The following is a 19,445-nucleotide window of genomic DNA, read 5'->3' as shown; positions in this document are numbered from 1 at the left end:
AAAGGCTTTGAGCATAGTTACTGTAGCTACATAAAATATTTCTGCCTGTTACATGAGTTCTGTTTCTGTGTTAAGTGTGGAGTTTACCTTATACTTAGTATCTACATGAATCCTTTTCTAAACCTAATTATTACGGTAACTCAGTGTTCAACACTTCCATTCTCCTCACTAACCACAGGCAAGAAGGAGACAGCTCCCGCAAGCTGTCCCAGGGCACTTTCTGAGAACAAGCTATAGTGCTGGAACTCAGGAGTCAAACATTGCAATACTTCCATTCCTGGATAATCAAGGCTCTTTCTGGTCTCAGTTTTTGATTTCAGGTATGACATATGCCTGGGCCTGTTTGGAAGCTTTTTTCAACTGTACATGAGCTTTAAGTTATGGCACCAACTAGCAGAACATACTTATAGACATGCTTAGGAGCAGCTTTAGTTCCCTTGTGTTCGATTTAGCCAAAAAAAAAAAAAAAAAAAAAAGAAGAAGAAAAGAAAAAGAAAAAGGTATGGGAAAGCCTTTTTCATATTAATTAAGAATTACTCTACATTACTCTAATTAGTATGACAGTATCCAATTCCTCTTTTTTCCTCTTTTAGGTAATTTTTCCTTTTTGTCGTTGTTGAATTTGGTTTTCATTGCCTGTTCACAAGAAAGTTATCTGAAAGTTATACTGAAGTATGGTAAGATAACCATGCTTTCACTTCCTTTGCATAAGAAAATTACTGAACACAAAGCATACCAGATAAAATCCAGTTTTGGTATAGGTAACTTTTGAGAGTACTGTGTTCTTTTTTCTAATAGACCTACCTAAGTAATATATGTCTGATTTCTGACCTAAAATTAAATAAGCATCACTTCAAACACAGCTCCTAAGAACCTGAATATCTTCTGTATTGTCACAGTAGTTGTTTTATCATCTTTCTTCATACTATCTTAACTATAAGACAGAAGTTAATTTTTGAAACTGTGTTGACTAGTGAGATGCGTGGGCTAAAATATATGTAGCTAGAAATTTTGGAGATACTTTGTCTGTCTCTTTCATTTGGAAATGTTTTGAATTTTTGGGGCTTCCTCTCCAGTTAGATGTATGAAGACTATCACATGAGATGGGGAGGATATGAAAGCTGTTCTTCATGTTGAGTGAATAATCTTGAACTTCACTAGAGTTTAACCTCAACAAAGTTTGTGACAGATAAAGTAAAAATTCTCTATTTGCTATTGCAGGAGTAGTATTTTTGTGTCATAATTCATGTATATTTTGTGTTTATTGAATATGACCAAAACTATCTTCTCTTAAGTTAGTAAATTTATCTCCTATCATTTCTCTCAGATAGGACTCAGGGTTTCCAGGAAAATTCACTGTTAATGTTTTTATTGTTGTTTGAAATTATGATTCAAGTGCCATTAGCAGCAAAGTCTCAGTTTTGAGTAAACGACAGGTTTTAATAATATTTCAGGTTTGGTGCATGTGCCTAAGAAAACTACTCTTCTTCCCTCCCAGAAAAGCTAAGGAAGTGATTCAGCATTTCCAGATAGGAATATTTTGGCATGCTTTTTTTTTACTACAATAATTTTTATTTTTAAATATAGGAAACTGCAATGCAGTACTTTGATGGTTTTGATACAAGTACAAAATCCTTCATAAAATATTCAAAAAAAAAACACAAACAAACAAACCACAAAACACAACTTATTTGTATGAATTATCCAATTTATTTTTTTATCTTGAGAAAACTAAGAAATTCATAAAACATTTTCAGGAAAACATTCAAGAATTCTTCTTCACTCTGTGTTGTTTTTTGTTTGTTTGTTTGCTTTTAGTGGGATACTGACAACTTCTAACCACTGAGAATTAGTCTGATTCCTTGGATTTAATATTCTGTAGTCTGAGGATTATCCAGCTGTGAATGGGCCTGTTCATTCACAGTGTTCCTCTCTGCATGGAAGATGCAGATGATTTCCTATTACTTTCCCTCAGCTTTACAATTACATTGTACAGAAGCCATGTAGGCAGAAAGTTTCAATATGTCCTTCATCTTTCTAAATATTTCTGGTTGTTCTGATATAGGTGATCCTCTACTCCTCAGGATGTTATTCTCTTGTGAGCACTACTTTCCCTCCTTGTGTTTAATACTTTGCTTTTTGCCAAAGTGTATGACTCTTGTCCTACTACTAGATTTTAATGTGTACCTTTGAATCTCAAAAATGTAATAGGTTTTTAGCACTAACAAATTAGTGATTACAATTCAAAACCCTTTTTTCTTTCTTATTTTCATACGATTTTCTGACATCAGTTTGTTCACTGGATTCATCGGTTTGTTCTTTACGTAATTTTTAACTATGTAGCAAACAAGTCTAGCTTTAAACTTTATCTCATCTTCATTGCTAGGACTGGTATTCTCATATTTGTTTTTGTTTTTCCCCAACTAGTTTTACCAAGTGCATCTTTCTACAGAGCATTCCTCCTCATTTTCTTTGCTCTAACATGCAACAAAACTCAATCTTTCAACTTGGAATTCTTCCAGAAGTAGATGACACTGGTCTTCTGTATCATACGATTCTTGCTCACGTTATTGGTCATATTTCTCCTGTGAAGAGTCTTTTGATTAATTCTTCTCATTAGTCAACTTGGTAAACAAATTACTGCAGGAAGCTTAAAAGCTTGGGTTGAAAGCCAGAACAGAAGCAAAAGATATCTTGTTTGTAAGTCACTATTTTCCCTTGAAAATATCATCTCCTCTTCTATCAGGTTGTCATTTGAGGCTGCTAGAAGTTTTTATTACTCTGGGTTAATTGCCTCTGGCACAATAATCTCGGATTTCTCTTGAGAATCACTGATAACATACTCTTTCCTTCTGAAACAAAATTATTCTCCTTTCATGAGAGGTGTGACAACTTTTTAACATTTCTTTAAAAAATAACATCAATAACATCAGGACCATATTCCATATTCTGCCTTCTAATTCTGTTTTTTCACCTGTCCTTAGGGCATTGTTTTTCTGTTACTAGGTAAGTCTTCTCCGGTTTGACTTGCCAGTTGAAACTGTGCCATACATTAGTATTAGTCTGATAAATATAACTAGTGTGTACGTGAACATTGCAGTGCAAAAACACACTGGACTTTTTTAATTCATCCATTTACACAGTTCAGATTTAGATTATCTTTCTGAATACTGGCATATTCAAGAATACCTTTTTCTTGTATGTCTGTCTTCTAGCATCTTTTTCATGACGGATTAATTCACTAAAATCCTCTAGGAAGTAGGCACTGTTGAAAATCCATTGTCTTCTGTAAATGCTTGGAAGTCTTTCCACATAGTTAATGTATTTCAGACAAATCATGGTAATATGACAGGTAAGAATAAAGTGATATAACAGCGTAACTATTTTTGTTTCTGGAAATACCTTTCCCAAGAGGAACACTCCAGAAAGTGATATTTTTGTCAGTTAGTGATTCTTGCATCAGCTGTGATGTAATCCTGGAACTTCAATTTCTGTGCTTGTCCATTGAGGGGAAGCGTGAGAACCCCGTGGTCCTGGGGCTGGCAGTAATCAGAGTGATAGTGGTAAGCGTGATTGACTGTGGCTTCTGGAAGAGCCCCATGTTCAAAATTCCAAATCATGGGGAGGGCAGAACAGAGTTGTCACTGAAGTTCTCACCACATTTGCAAATAGCAAACATGTTTCATATACATTTCAATGAATTGGGAATGGAAATATGTATTTTGTCTCTGAACAGAAGCCACTGAAGGTTTTCTGAAAAAATGTCTGTTTGGAAATTGACAAATTTAGGACATTTTGAATTTTTCTGAAGAGATTTTCAGATGTTGGGCAGATGTTATTGGTTGCTGACCTAGGACTTTGTAGAATGACATAAAATAATTTGATGTTCTAACAAAACATTGATTACACAAACTAAATAGCCCTGGTAAAGTATTTCCCTCATGGCTTGCATTTCCAGGGTTATAGTTAAACGAGCACCCCATGTCATCAAACATACAGAAGGTGCCTTTGCCACTCTGAGGGGATGATCCCAGCATTTAAATAATGATTTACTGCTGCTTTTATTAGAACAATTATTGGTTATTTCAGACTTGAAATGGGCAGATTAAGCTCTGTGAACCTCACAGCTGAAACCTCACAACACTGGCAATTTTCAGTGATTAAAGTAATTTACTTTATCTATAAAATGTAAAGATATTTCATAATAGCCATACAGCAAGTACAGGGAGGTGTAGTTTTCCTGGAGATAATCAGACCTCTGGGGATAAAGGGTCCTGGCTGCACCTCATGCATTGCAAGACCCAGAGGGCTTTATTATCTGATGATTACCACACCCCCGTTTCCATGTCTTTTTGCTTAATTAATCACAGTAACATTATTGCCCAACTTCAGACAACAAAAATAATGAGAGATGCTTTAAAAGATTCAAAGACTAGAGGAAAAACAAGAGATCCCATAGGAAAGTACCCATAGTGAAACTGAGGTTTACAAATCACCGAGATCTATTAAAAATGATGCTTACATTTTGTAAAGTGCCCTCTTTAATATAAATATAATTATGTTTTAAATATTGTAAATGTGTATATACAATATAAAACATATACTTGTTTTCAGAGAAGATGAGGTTATATTTCTAGGACGAAAAACCTCTAAAATACAGTAGCCATACCATGGAATGGTTATATCCACTTGCTGTTTTATTTGGAAGCCTTGCCATATCCAAATGTCTTGTCACTTATTTAGTCCAAGGACAGTTCCATGCACATTCTGATTTCTTTTTTGTTTTTCTAAATCCCATCCACCAATCCAGTTTATGGGAACAAATCTAGAGTAAAGTCTTCAGGTGCTATATCAGAGAAAGCAGTTCTTCAGAAATCTGCACAAACACATACAATTAAACTTCTCTTATATTCTAATCTCTGTTATTACTGTATTCTCTGCCACTCGACAGTTGGTCTTAACATACCTCAGTATGCTTGCCTGTAAAATAGGTGCCTGATTTTTAGAAAGCTGCCTGAAACATAATTAGTTTTCATGTCGATACACTTCCTTATACTTAACAATGCTAACAGACCATGGATAGAAGTCTTTTATTGTAAATCCAGTCCTATCAGGAAAGTTATTGCCACAAGCTGCATATCATTCATCTCCTCCTGATTTCACTTTTAATGAACTCACTGCTTTTCGTAGAATTCATAAAATATTTGTAATATTTTGGGTGAAACAGGGCCAACCTTTCAAAAACCACAAGGTACTAATTTTGAAGTCATAAAAATGCAAGTCAAGGAGTCAAGGTTTTCCTGAGCTCTGAGATTTGTGGATTCTTTTCCATTAGTCAAAATGTACCAGACCTGCACAGCCCAGCCATGATAACTGTATGCTTTCTGAACTGAAAGCTGATACAGGTGGAATATCCAAGCCTGTTTCAAAGCTTCAGTCCTCAATGTTGAGGCATAGGTAATCTAAACTGGAAGGTGAAATTAAATTTCAAATGGTTTTGTCACATTTTCACTCAAACATAAGTATGTTCTGGTGCATATGTGTCAGTGGTCAACTCAGGGGGATGCCTTTGACTTTGAGTAGAGCATGTGTTTGCCTGCTTCATTTAGACAGGCAGCTAACTGTGTTCAACCAAGATTTAAATTTGAGGTAGTCAGGAGAAGGTGAGATTGTATCTGATAACCATTCTTACACACCACTAATTTTAAGTGGAGGCAGAGCCTTCTGTTTTGTAATTTACCACAATGATATCAACTGCTTTCATCTTTCAGAGCTGCTACAGCTGACCTGTAATCCCATTTCTGGAAGAACACATACAAAGAGATTAGAAAATCTTTGTGTGTACAAAGCAATATCCCTTTCTTTAAAGCACACCTCTCACAGAGTGTACTTAAAACTACTGACAGAAGTGTTTGAATTGTACCCACTAATTTATCATCTTTAAAAGAAATAAAATCCATATTTTGTTAGGGCAGTTGTCAATAGTTGCACATACTGGGGCTAGGCTTCCTCTCTTTGCACATAGTCTCGTAATTTAAAACTCTGTTTTTTGGTGTCAGGGATATAAACAATACAAGTGAATGATAAATAAAATAATAGGTATTTGTTACCCAATTCGAGTGGAGACAATCAGCTTTAGTCTACCCTGCTCATTATTTGATAAACAGGGAGGAGAATATCCATCTACAGGAAAGATTTCAAGTTTTTCTTGGCTCTAAACCTGGTCTATGACATGATAGCCCGGTAACATTTGTCCAGGATAATATATTTGTGAATCTCTTATGTTCTTTAATTAGAAAAGCAAGTTTTTGTTAGTTATATTATCATGCTGGAGAGCAATGTAAAGCAGGTAAACCAAGATAAATACCTTTCCATGAAAAAGCATAGGTGGTCCATCAGATCCTCTAACATCTACTTACCCATAAACGTCTCAAAATAAGATTTTGATGGATACCTAGGATGAATGATCAATGAAAGAATGAACACCTGTTCAAACTAATAACATCTAAGCTTGAAGAAAAAAGGAAAAAAATAATCTAAATTGTGCATAAATAACATTCTCAAAAATTCCGGTGCATATAGTAGAGAATATGAAAAGGTTTGTAAGCTGCTCACAGTAGGCAACTAATAGATTTCAGTAAATAGAAATAGTTTGGTCTGTTGGAATACGACAAAAGAAACAACAAAAAAAGAAGGAAAAAAAATCCTGGTATAAATCCTGTTCCCTTTCTGAAATTTTCAGTGCTAAGTTGTACTGAAGATAGTATCTGAAAAAGATCTGGGGTCTTAGGGGAGTACCTACAGTGTTTTCTGTTTTCAGACAGCAAAATTATTGATCTGGCACTGTCAGCCAATATAATGATCTGATACTGCTCTAATGTATTTGAATAATTCCATATATATGTATTTCCTCTCGAGTGATTGTTGAGATGATGTTGAAAATACTAGCCATTTCTGAAACTCCATCTGTATGTTCTCAAATGCTGTCTTTCTTAGCTCCTAACTGCTGTATATAACATACACACTGAAAACCACAGCTGAATATGTCCCGCAGCTAAATGTCCCACAGTCTCTCCCAGTGCCTAGACATTGCTTTTGGAATTTATTCCTGAAAGGAAGATTCACCCTGACAGTGGCTACATGTGGAAGTAGATGCAGGTTGTTTTTGTGAACCTAGGTTTTGCAGCAAACAAAGCGGTGGGCCAGAAGACAGGAATCTGATAGGCCACTGTGCTGCCTACCGACCTCTGTCTGTAATCCACAGTGTTGTGCCTTAGTCTGAGGGTAATAGACTGAATTAATGTAGGGGGCAGGACATGGGTTCAGAAGTAGAAAATCAGTAGAATTTGGGGGAACAACAGTAAGAAAATATTTTTTCCCCATAAATTTACAGATGTGGAGCCTTTGTGAATGAAACTCTTTTAGAAATAATGTTATCTGGATGTAAACTATACTTAGAACTCAAGAGCCCTTACCCCTCTTCACCACTTTTTTATTTTTATTTTTTTTTTTTTTACCCCCGAGTGTAACTGACATCTACATGGCCACTTTCAATTTGATAATTCAAAACCTAGTATCAGAAACAGAGATGGGAAATGTGTAGCAATTCCTACTATCACTGTTGCCACATCCTTTTACAAAAGAAGAGACAACCATGAAAGATATGCTAATGGTCCATAATTATACTTTTAGATGGTTACTTAAATACCTGTCTTTTTCACACTACAGGCACAAAGTTAGTGACTAGCGGGATATATATATACCTCAGATATGCTAATAAAAACAAATGTCTGTGGTTTCTGGCAAAATAAAAGCTCCAGTAGTTTGTTATGTGTACTATATACACCTCTTAGGCACTGTCACAGTGCCTACTGAGACAAGCTGGGATAAAGTTCCTACAGTATAAAGATTAAGGCTATTTTGTATTCTTTGATTTTTATTTTAATGCACCCTGCATTTAAGTTACTGTATTACTGATGTTAGCGGGTACATTAATAGATATGTCTCAGCTACATATGCATATAATATGAAATCCAATTAAAATACCAAACAGGCTGTGTAATTCTGTAACTCAGTATTATTTAGTATCTTTTCTATATTAGAATTTTCCACAGGAGTCAATAGGATTTGTGAAGTATTTAACTTAAGAACTTACTTTAAACATATCTTTACAGAATCTCCCTGATTAAAGGTGATGGTTGATGAGTGTCTAAAATTCTCTCTTCTTTTAATTTCAGATTTTACCACACAAATTCAAAGTGACTCGTGCCCTTTACACATACCTATTACTTTTAACAGCATTACTGGGAAAAAATCAACTCCATATATATTAATGCTGATAGAATCTGACCCTTTGTAAATGGGAAATGAATTTTCATAAAGATTCACAGACAGTGCAGATGTGAGGATTTCTGTCTTTTTACTAGCTGGTTTTGTTAAAATAGGAATGCCTAAAAGTGCTTAAGAAAACCCTCCCTCTGACTTCTGGCTATTCTCTAGCCAATCTGTAAAGTACTTGAGAAAAATAGTGGATTACTGAATTCAGGGTTGGAGAGTAAGTCTGAGCCTGCGCTCTTCTTGCACTCTCCAGGCACCTGAAAAGTTCAAGAGCTTTCAGTTTTGATCTAACTTGTATTTGACCTTCCAATATAATCCAACTTGCTGCTAGCACCACATTCCTATATATATTTTGTCTTTAGATATATTCTTATTCTTCTGAAAGTACTTTATTACGTATTTTCTTCCTAATCAGAGACTCATTTAGAATATTTCATCTGTGTGTCTCAAATCTCCACCCTCCTCAAATTAATCACAGATCAGATTAATTGTACTTGGTAACCTGACACTCTTTATCTTAATTATCTTATAATTAAACTTGGTGATCTGAGAGAAGGTTTACCATCAGGTTTTAAACCTTTCATGTACAGTGCAGAATAATTCAGTCATCAAGGATATCGTTACACTTTTAAGCATTTTAATAATATTTTTCTCCATCTATTCAACTATTAGTTGAATATTATGTCCTTTACATCTGAGGCCTGATGACCTTGCAGAAGAAATAAAATGGATGGGAGCAGGGGGAAAACTCTACTTTTCTACTGCCCCAATATATGGCTGAGTGATTCTACTATTGGAACATAAGTAATTAGCACTTTTTTGGCTCTATGCTGACTACTATTTACTTGAATTTTCATATACATATTTTTAATAATTAAAATAAGAGATCAATGTGTGCCAAATAATTATTGAGGACTGGTTAATTTGGAAGATTCCCCATCGTTGTTTTTTGAAGTGTTAGTGCTGTTTGGTAGTGAACTGAAGGGGGAGTCTGGCTTCTATTCTGATACATGTACGTTGCACAGAGTACCTTTCCTGTTCTCTGAAGGGACCTACACATTACTCTTTCTTTTTTCTCCCCCTCTTCTTCATTCATGTCGGAAAGCAATGAAAAAACTGACTAAAGAGAGTCAGTTTATGCTGTAGGAATCGCTTCTTCCTCTGGAGCTCAGAAGAGAGAAAGAGAGAGGTCACTCCACCAGCCAGGAGAGACTTTCTGCCCACCCACAACTTGTACTTCATTTTGTAAAGGAAAGGGAAGGGAAAGGATTTTCTAGATGACAAATGTGTTTGGGTACTTCTGAGCAGAAAATTCAGCAAAAATCTTCTTCTTTATCTTCATTTAATTATTTGGAACTACTCATGTGAGATTAAGCTTTGTTAAAACCAGAGAAAAAAAACCTGTGGTTCTTGCTCTGCTCTTTTGTTTTGGCTGTAGCCCACTATAGCAGCCTTTCTCGTATCACACAAGAGTCAAGGAATACAGTTTCTTTAGCAAGAATAAAAGAGTTCTTGTGACAGACAGATGTGCTAGTTACTGTAGTGATGAAATCTGAGCATAAATCCTCAGAACCACAATGTAGGTATTTCCTCTCTGGCATGTCTGTTTTGGGGGATGCTAAAACTTCTCTAACTCTTGAGGTTTCTGAACAGATAGCTAGATCTGTAAAGGTGTTTTTGAGGTAAAGTTACAATACCCTTAGGCACGTCCTAAGTGCTAACAGCACTAAAAAAAAATAAAATAAAAAGGAATCCACAAAGCTCTGGATAGTCTAAAAGTGCGTTAGGGAAGGCAATTTGGCAGGTAAGGCATTCTTTGGTAAAAGCATAGAATGCTGAACTGCAATAGTTAGATAGGTCTCTGTGGGCCATCAGGAACACATAAAGACTGCCAACATCTCTTATAGATCTTTTCACAGATCCTATTACAATTCACAGTAAAATGATCCTCTACCTGTCTTTCCTGAGGGGTCCAATTAAGGTAAGGATTTATTCAAGACACGTACTGACCTGGGGCTTGCACAGTGCAAATCTGAGAAGAACATGATGGTTCTTCCCTTTTATCTCAAGAGCACTCCCCGTGCAAGAGTTTGCGCTTGCAGATAATCTAAAAAAGGATTTTCTAGTTGGATTTCTTCCACTCACTGCTTTATAACTTGTTATACTTCTCATAATTGTAGAGAGGAAAATTAACCTATTTCTTTTATCTCTCCATGGCCATCCAGACAATTCTCAAAATCTAAAAAGGTGTTTGAACCAGAATACTTTGTGTGTCAGATGAATATTCCAAACTCTGGTATATCAAGAAGATGTACCTTTTGTGTCTCCTAAGGATAGTTTATCCCATTTCCCCTTCTAGATGTTGATGAGCCCTCTTTTATGGTGTGGATTTCATTAGATGTTGAAGACCCTAAAACTAACTGTATTTAAGCTTGTATTTACCCTTAAGTAGCCTTATATATATGTATGTATATATGTGTGTATATATACATAAATTTCATATTTGCCTTAAATATGTCCTTTGGTTCTTATGCATTGCTTATTTATGATTGTTCCATAATTTTCCTGTGGAACTATGGAGCTTTGTGGGGAATGACAGAGTTAATAAATAGTGAGAAATATGTGGAAACTGTAATCCCAACTGTAGATCCTCTATTTATGGATTTAAATAAGACTGTTTACTTTGCACTTCTGCCTAAATCAGACTCTTGCTATTGTTGTCTATAAATGTTCCACATCTCTTTCCAGTCATTTATAAGGAGACATGCATGTGTAAGGTGATATATGTGCGTTGGATTACTGCTAGATCATGCTTAATTATAAATTGGATAATTGAAGTCCAGAAAGCCAACAGAATATCCCTGATAGAGCTACAGAAGCACAAGAATGATTTACTGTAGACGGCCCCTCAGCTTGTAGGATACATAAAGTAGCAGTGCTGTGACTGTGTACCTAAGCACAGGTGGAGTTAGGTGTTCATATCAGAGCTGATAACGCAATTTCCTGAGCTAAGCGAAAATAAGGTATAGAAGTCTGGCCATTCAATTGTGGGAGCACAGACCCAGAGTCTGTCCTCAATTAGCTATTTTCAAGACTTCAAAAGCATTAGGGACTATATATTACATAGGTGGATGCTTGATAGTAATGCAACATCATTTTATTTTATTAATAATTGAGTAGTAATGGATGAGTGAGTAACATTATAGCATAAACATATACAGAGCATACCAGGAGAGATGGATAAACACAACAGAATTGTTGTGATAAAAGGAATTTATTTCTCTCAATGAATATTCAACTAAAATGTAGAGTTTGCAGTTTTGGTTTATTTCTGTTAGTTAAATGCAGATTTATTTAGCTCTTCTTGTAATGCTTTAGTATTCATATTCTTATTTTTACATTGCTAGATTTGAAGAATGAAGAGGGAACTTTGCAATTTGCAATTAATGACATTTGGTTTTATTAAAACTAAGTAGAAAGCCATATCAATAAAGAATATACATTCAGATTATGAAGAAAATCATTTGTCAAAATCGTTGCCCATAAGTAGGCTGTGCTTGGAGGTTTTATTGGCCATGTTATCTTGGTTGCTTAGGGAAAGACATATGATCTGCTCAAGGTAAATAGCTTGAAAGCATTTCCAACTGAAACTGAATCTGTTTATGTGTAGGTGTAGTTGGGGCCTGCCTTGGGCTTTCTGGGCTCGATGGAGAGCCTGAGGCACTGTCTTACATAGCACAGTGTTACTGAAACAACTTATTAGCTGCTACTGCAAGAACATTAGGGTAAACATATACTAGTGAGGTGACTGTAATAAGCTAGCTACCTGTGCTATGAATTTATTAAATACCAACTTGTTCAACTGGATTGAAAGACTTGAGCATTCTTATTCATTTTTTATTCCTGGAAATAAAAATTCAGGGAAAATAAGGAATTGCAGAATTTTGTAGAATCCATAAAGCTGATTAAACACCAAGTGAGTGATCATGGCAGAAGATGAGTATTGGAATGAACTTTATACATACACGTGGATGCCTATGAATCAAGGGAAACCTGTTCAGGCATGGAGGGATGTCATGCAGCTGCAGAGGTTGTCAGACATAAGCTTTCAGTGAATCCGTTCTACACTGGAGTTTTAGGTCACAATAAACTTCCTTACTTTGCTCTGTAAATATGACTTGACACCACCATGATACTATGAATTGTTAATAAAAGTCCATGTCTGCTTCACCAGCAGGTGGTATACCAAAGAAAAATTACCATGAAATCCCTATTTTGGGTACATTTCCAGCTGTAATTCAGGCAAACAAATTAAAAAGACGTAGCTTCTTTCCTACGGCTGGTTTTATGTTTTAATAATACCACTGAATTAAAAAAAAAAAAAAATCTTTCATAACCAAAGTTCATCTTTAAAGTTTATCCTCTTGCTAATACTTAAATGCACAGATATATATAAATCTTCAAAGCATATGGCAAAAAAAAAAAAAAAAAAAGCCAACACACACACACACAAAAAATATGCTCTCTGTATTCTGTGACTATCAATATGTCAAGGCAATAACCTGAAAGAGCCTACAGAAAGTCTTTGTACCAATTACATTCTTCTTCAGTCTGATTTTTCTTCTTGTTTTGAATGATTAAATAATACTCACATACACTAAGTATCTACTCTGGCATGATAAGTGATATCAAAGAAAGACAAATCATAAGAATAGCTATAATAAATAAGAACAAATAAAGGGGTTTTTTTTTGAGCATTATAGAAGGATGACCCTCTTCACACAGATGTGTGGACTCATAAAAGAATTGGTGGGGATGTCAAGAGTATTCAATCAGCTAAGAGGCTCCTTGGAAGCCTATAAAGACTCATAGTGTAAACAGCAGTAAACACTGCTAATAGAATATGTGGATGGAAATGCAGAAAAGTCAAGAGTTTTACAAAAGAAAAACAATTTTAGATAGCCCCATAAAGGCTAGATGAAAAGGAAAAGACAATGGAAATAGGCGCAATGAAATGTTTGGATGCTCTATTCTGAATCTTACTTCATTCTTCAGGTCCCTTATAAAAGCTGTCTTCTATCATGATGTCAAAAATAACATTTAAAAATAATTAGATTATACAGTTGCTTGGACCAGTGCTTCTCTTATTCACTTATTTACTTCCTAGAATGCCATTCCTATACCTGTCTCTATTTTAAGCTCTCAGGGGAATCTTCCTCTCTGATGGCAGGAATGAACTCTGTGCAGTAGGAATCCTTTTCTAAACTCATAATTTCTGAGCACTAACATTGACAAATCAGATGCTAATAGAGTATAAGGGCTTATTGGAAGTTATTAAAAATATATATATTTTTTTCTGCAACAAGTTTTTGCAGCTGTAAGTTCTGTAATTTAAGAATTCAAACCAAGCTAAAATTCTATATGCTTGGTCTTATACATGGAAATATATTCCTGGAATTAAAGTTTACATAAACTATGCAAAACACTTCTCACATATTGTTACTTTTGAAGGTCTAACCTAAGGCTTCAAAGACGAGATTGATACTACAAAGGAAACTGATCTACATATGCAAGTCCTCAATTAAAGTACTTTTAAAGTACTCAATACTGAGTACTCAATACTGAGTACTATTAAAGTACTCAATGGCTCAAAAAAATGCGTCCTTTTACTTACAGGGCTTTAAGTAGGTAAACTAAATGAATTGAAGAGTAACAGTTTCATCATAGTCCAAATAAGTTTTTAGGTATTAATTTTCTTATATTTAAATGAAATCTATTAAGAGACCTTTCAGATGCCTTTGAAGAGACCAAAACAATTAGTTTGTCAATATAAACAAGAAATAAATTAGCTCTGCAGCTAATTTACTGAAAGAGAGAGACTTATCTATTATTTCTTTTTAACAAACTTTGACCACACTCAGTCTGGAGAGCTCCATACAAAAGATATACAGGACTGGAAAGAAATAACTGATTAAATTTTAACCAGTTGCTGGGCAGATAGTTTGCCTGAGGCACTTTTGTCAGTTTCAAAGGGTCCTTTTATTAATTTTGCATTTTGTATTTTGTTAGTGGAAAGAGCTAACTCTGTTGGGACTGCCAAAAGCTATAGGCAGCGAATCTTACAGCAGCAAAGAGGAAGCTGTAGAGCATGCCAAGTAGATTTAGCACACTGAGCACTCTAAATTACATTTGTTTTATCAGTCCTAAAAATATATTAACTTCAGGTATAAGTTCTTTGAATAAAGCCTTAAAGCTAGTACACCCAGTTCCTTCTCTGTTTATATAAGGCTTTCACTTTGTCTATAAAAATAAACTGCTCTAGTCTTTGCCAAATATCTGCCCGTGTAATTTAAATCTTTTCTTCTTATGATTGTTGGCACATCCTTTGTTGGTCTCTGTTCTTACAAACATTGATCTTATTTTCTTACTGAAAAAAGTACTCAAGTATTATCTAGATCCTCCACGCTTTCCATTACGTTCACATGTGGCTTTTATAGTCAAAAATATTGATGTCTAAGTGGAACTGACATTTGAATAAAAATGCTCCTCTTTCATTTGAATGGCACCCAACATCCATATCAGCATGTGGAAAAATGCTGCATGTAGCATACTGCTCAGACAATTTGTGAGCAGAAGTTAGAACTCAGGGGTTAAATGGAAAACACAAACCTCTCTTGTGATGCTGGGAATTTCACAAGTTCCACTCATACAGCTTCAAACAGCATTAAACACAAAGGAAAAAAAGTATACCCTCAGGCTAGAATTTGCAGAAGACTTACCTGCAGTAGAATGGAGCTAAAATTAAACCCAAAGACAAAGAATTTGGCCTTACATGTAGAAAATTGAATGGCAAAGTGCATATTTTTAGAATGTGTATCCTACTCCTTTTTTTTGTTTGTTTGTTTCATTGCGTTATTAAGATAGCTTTTTTTTTTTTTTTTTTTTTTTTTCCCCAGCATTTTTTTTTTTTATCCTGAATCAATATAATGGAGTTACTACTGCATTATTTAATCTCTTCAACAACTACTCTGTGTGCAGTTCTGTGCTGGCTAACCTCACTGGTGTCATTTATACATAAAGGAAAATGTCCTTGCTGTCACTAAGTTAACAGTAAACCTGATAATTGCAAAATTGACTTCATGTGAGAAAATTATTATATTGGTATTACATTGAGCTCAAAGTAATACCTATATATATATATATAGTTCTATCTATGTCTTTTTTTCTTCTAATGTTTATTCAGCTTTTGTGTAGTATTGTAATAAAATTTTGTTTTATACTATGGATTACCTCCTCGGTATATGTACTCGGTATATATAAGTGCAAAAAATAATACTAGTTATTACTAGGGATTACTAGGGATTTTTTAAGTTGTGCCAGTTCAGTCTGTAGTCAAATGAAATTCTATTCAGGAAAGTACCAAGTAAGAAAAAAAAAAAAAAAAAGAGAGATTATATGCTTGGACAACAGAGACTGTCTACTTAACTCAACCACACTATGTGGAAACATTTAAATTAATTATCTCCCATGATTTACTATGAAGGTCCTGCTATGGTTTGACAATAACATAAATAAACGCTTAGCTTCTGAGATACCGTAATTCTGTGAAGTTCTGGACTCATATTTTACGGAAGTGGGGGCAGATAACTGAGTGTTTATGTTGTGTACATAATATGGGTTGATGCCAGAGTCTGCAGTAGCTGGAACCATCAGAGTGAGCTTGGACTTTGGAGGGTATGCAGAGCACCCTGCTCCTCCTCCTCCATAGTAGCTTGCATCTCTGTTATTTAGATACAGCTGGCTCTCCTGTAAAATTAGGTGGCAGAGGGCTACTAGGTGAACAAACCTGCTCTGTAATCAGGATCATTTCTTTCTTTGCCATTGCCATAATTCAGTGTTGCAACAGAATTTTATCAATTATATAATCTGAAAACAGAAGTTGGTTCTTTGGTTCTTTCTTTCATAGCTGCATATTCTTTGTATTACTTACAACAATTGACAGTTGCTGATATGAAGAACTAATTCTGTAGTCCTGGTAGAGCATTGAGAGAGCCAAGTAATATAGTATGTTGGCTTTTGATTCAGGAGAGATTTGTATACTGTGCTTAACTTTAAATTTCAGCTAAGTAATGCATACTTCTTGTACGTTCAGTATCATAATTTCTGTCACAACCCAATGGACCCTTTCAGTACCACTGAGGTTGCACCATTTAAAATCATGAGGAATCATTCCTGATTTGTAGCTGAGCAAGTAAGCCAGCAGAAGTCCATAGTGTGGCAATGTTGGAAAGGAAGTTGACTTTTCATATTTCCTGTCCTTCCTCTTCATGGACTGTAGAGAAGTAGTTGCTTGATATAAGCACAGAATTTGCCTTTTCAATAAGTGAAATGATTTATTTGTATGTTGATAATATCTTTGAGGGAAGCATTATATTTGGAGGAATGTTGACATTATGGCTGTAAATAGAGGTCTGCAGACTTTCAGTGATGTACTAGACTGTTTTCTCTCTATGCTATGTTCTTTACTAATGGATGTCAAATTAGGGTCAAAGTAATGTTGTTTCATCACAACTGGCCAGTTTCATAAACTCAGAGCCTGTATTACTGAAAGTGATTAGTGAGTTTGAACCTCTCGTTTTCTACGTTCTTATCTTAATGTACATGAAGCTGATGTATGACATACACTGTGGCACCAACAGGACATATATTCAAACATTCTCATAAGACTAATGCTACGGGTTAACCATCCTTCCTACCTCTCTCTGAAAGTATCTGAAAGGATGCTGGACCTAATAGCAAACATTTTCCACTTGCATTTGCTTTGAACTGCCTGTATTATTTCCCATTGTCTATCATAGCTTTCACTGAATTTGACACTTATATGGAGAATCTAATACGTATAAAAAAAGTCCTTTGCAAACTCAAATGAATAGGAGGAAGGACAGCAGATTTTAAATATGAAGATAGAGATTAATATGAAACACTGTCCTTTGTGGGCCTTGTATTTCTTGCCTATGACACTCCTGTAAGTTTGCCCACCCTTCAAAGTACGAATTGTGTGTGGAGTTCAAGATTGCCTCATTTTGTTTTCATGGAATGATGAGATGCATTGTCTTACTGCTGTACAGTCAGATCTTAGCATGATTCTTTCAATTTACTTCTATATTGGTTTATTAGTGAGGGTTTTTCCTCCTTTAAGTTTCCTTTCATGTGCAGTGACATGCAGGTACACAAGCATTCAAGACTCCTAACGTTTTGCTGTGATGTCCCATTTAAATTAGGTAAAATCACTCTAATGATTAGGGGAAGGGAACACAAAAGCAGCGTGAGCTTATCTGAAATGAATTCTTCAAGTTTCAGTGAATACCTCATGAAAAGTTGTTATTAGTGTTTTATCTGACTTTACATGCAGAATGACATGGTTCATTGATATTTTATCACAGAAGAAATGTATGCCTCCTATTGTGCTTCAAGAATAAGCAGGCAGTTGGTCGTGCCTACTCTATTCACCCTGCTGTTGAATATGAACCATTCTGTGGTGTTCAAGATGCTTTCACTGCATCGATAAGATGCTGAAAAGAGAAAAAAAAAAAAAAAAGTGGTTTTATATATCTATAGCCTTAGCTGACCTAAAGGGACACCAAAGTTTTAAGGTGAGACAAAAGCTAAGATCTAACTGAATTAGCATTGTTTCCCTCGGGGTGGCCAATATGGAGCATTATGCAACAACTGTACCCACGTGTACAGTTGTTATGATTACCTGTGGTATTCATAATTTCCTTCAGCAGAACACCGTGATCATTTCACCATGGTTTTTCAATTGCTCCTGATAAAGGTCCTGACTACACTGCTTTGTGCCAAAGAGCCTCTTTGCTGTCACACAATAGGTACTAGGCATCTAAAAGACTGACAGAGTACAGCATGATTTTTTAGTGCTAAAGTTATACTCTGCACGATTTGGCAGGTTGTAATATCCATATATTTAATGCTGAGGATTTAATCTAAATAATGTGAAATTGAAAGCTTGGGGTTAAACTTTTAGAAAAGAAATAATTACCTTGCACACACACTAGTCAAATCACTCCCTCCCTAATCCTGAGTACTGGATTTACTTTGAACTAGGGATGGAGAACTCATTATAGGAAATTTCAAACCAGCTAGCAATTTGTGGGTTCGAAAGTATCTCTAAAGTAGCCTGATGAACCAGATCATCAGAAGATAAGAGGTATGTGAGAGACATTGATTTCTCTATGGTAGGCTGCAGAACATAAGGAATATTCACAGCTATCTGCCTTAGAAGGTAGAGAGGCCCAATCCGATAATTTTGATAAACATTCATGGGAAGATGGTAGCCGAACATCTTTTTGACCTCTACTTTTAAATCTCTATGCCAAAAAGTAAGTTTCAGGTGTACAGCTGTCAATTTAGTAGAAGGATTTTCTTTCATATAAGAGTAAAGCGACAGAAACTGTGGTTTAATTTCAGTGGCACGTAGCAAAGTATGATTACTATTTATAGGTATATTTTACTTCCTCTTCCCTCTTCTTTATGTGTAATGCAGGGTCTGGCCCTAGGTTTGATGTGAATGCTATAACTCACAGTACTGCTGATATTGAGTGTATATGGATAGCTTCTTATTTAAAGAAATGCATTTACATTTGCAATGAACAATATGAATTCCCTGACTAATATATTAACAAAGTACATAGAGTAAAAACTAAACTCACTAGTTCCATTCTGTATCTAGGCACAGGATGAGTTTTTTAGAACTCTCTCTCCTACATTTACAGTTAATTTACCTTTTCAATATTTATAGAATTTGTATTAATTTTGATAACTGGCATGTATAGCATGGCTTTCAGGCAATTGCTTCAAATTCAATTCTGCTTCAAAAAGTAATTACAATCACTCAGCCAAGTTCTACACTTGTTTATAGTCTGTCTAGGATTTAGGCATTAAATGGATCTTTTATATCTGTTGTGCAGGTATAACAGAAGTAAAGACTTGAGGTCTTTATAAGAAAAAGCCTAGTAACCACTTTTAATAAGTAGTTTTTTGTAAAATGGTTTGTTTTTCTTTGATACTGGTGGCCAACTAGAACTAATCAG

Source organism: Aythya marila (genome assembly GCF_965140915.1).
Source record: "Aythya marila genome assembly, chromosome: 5".
NCBI lineage: Eukaryota > Metazoa > Chordata > Aves > Anseriformes > Anatidae > Aythya > Aythya marila.
This window is presented reverse-complemented; position numbering follows the sequence as displayed.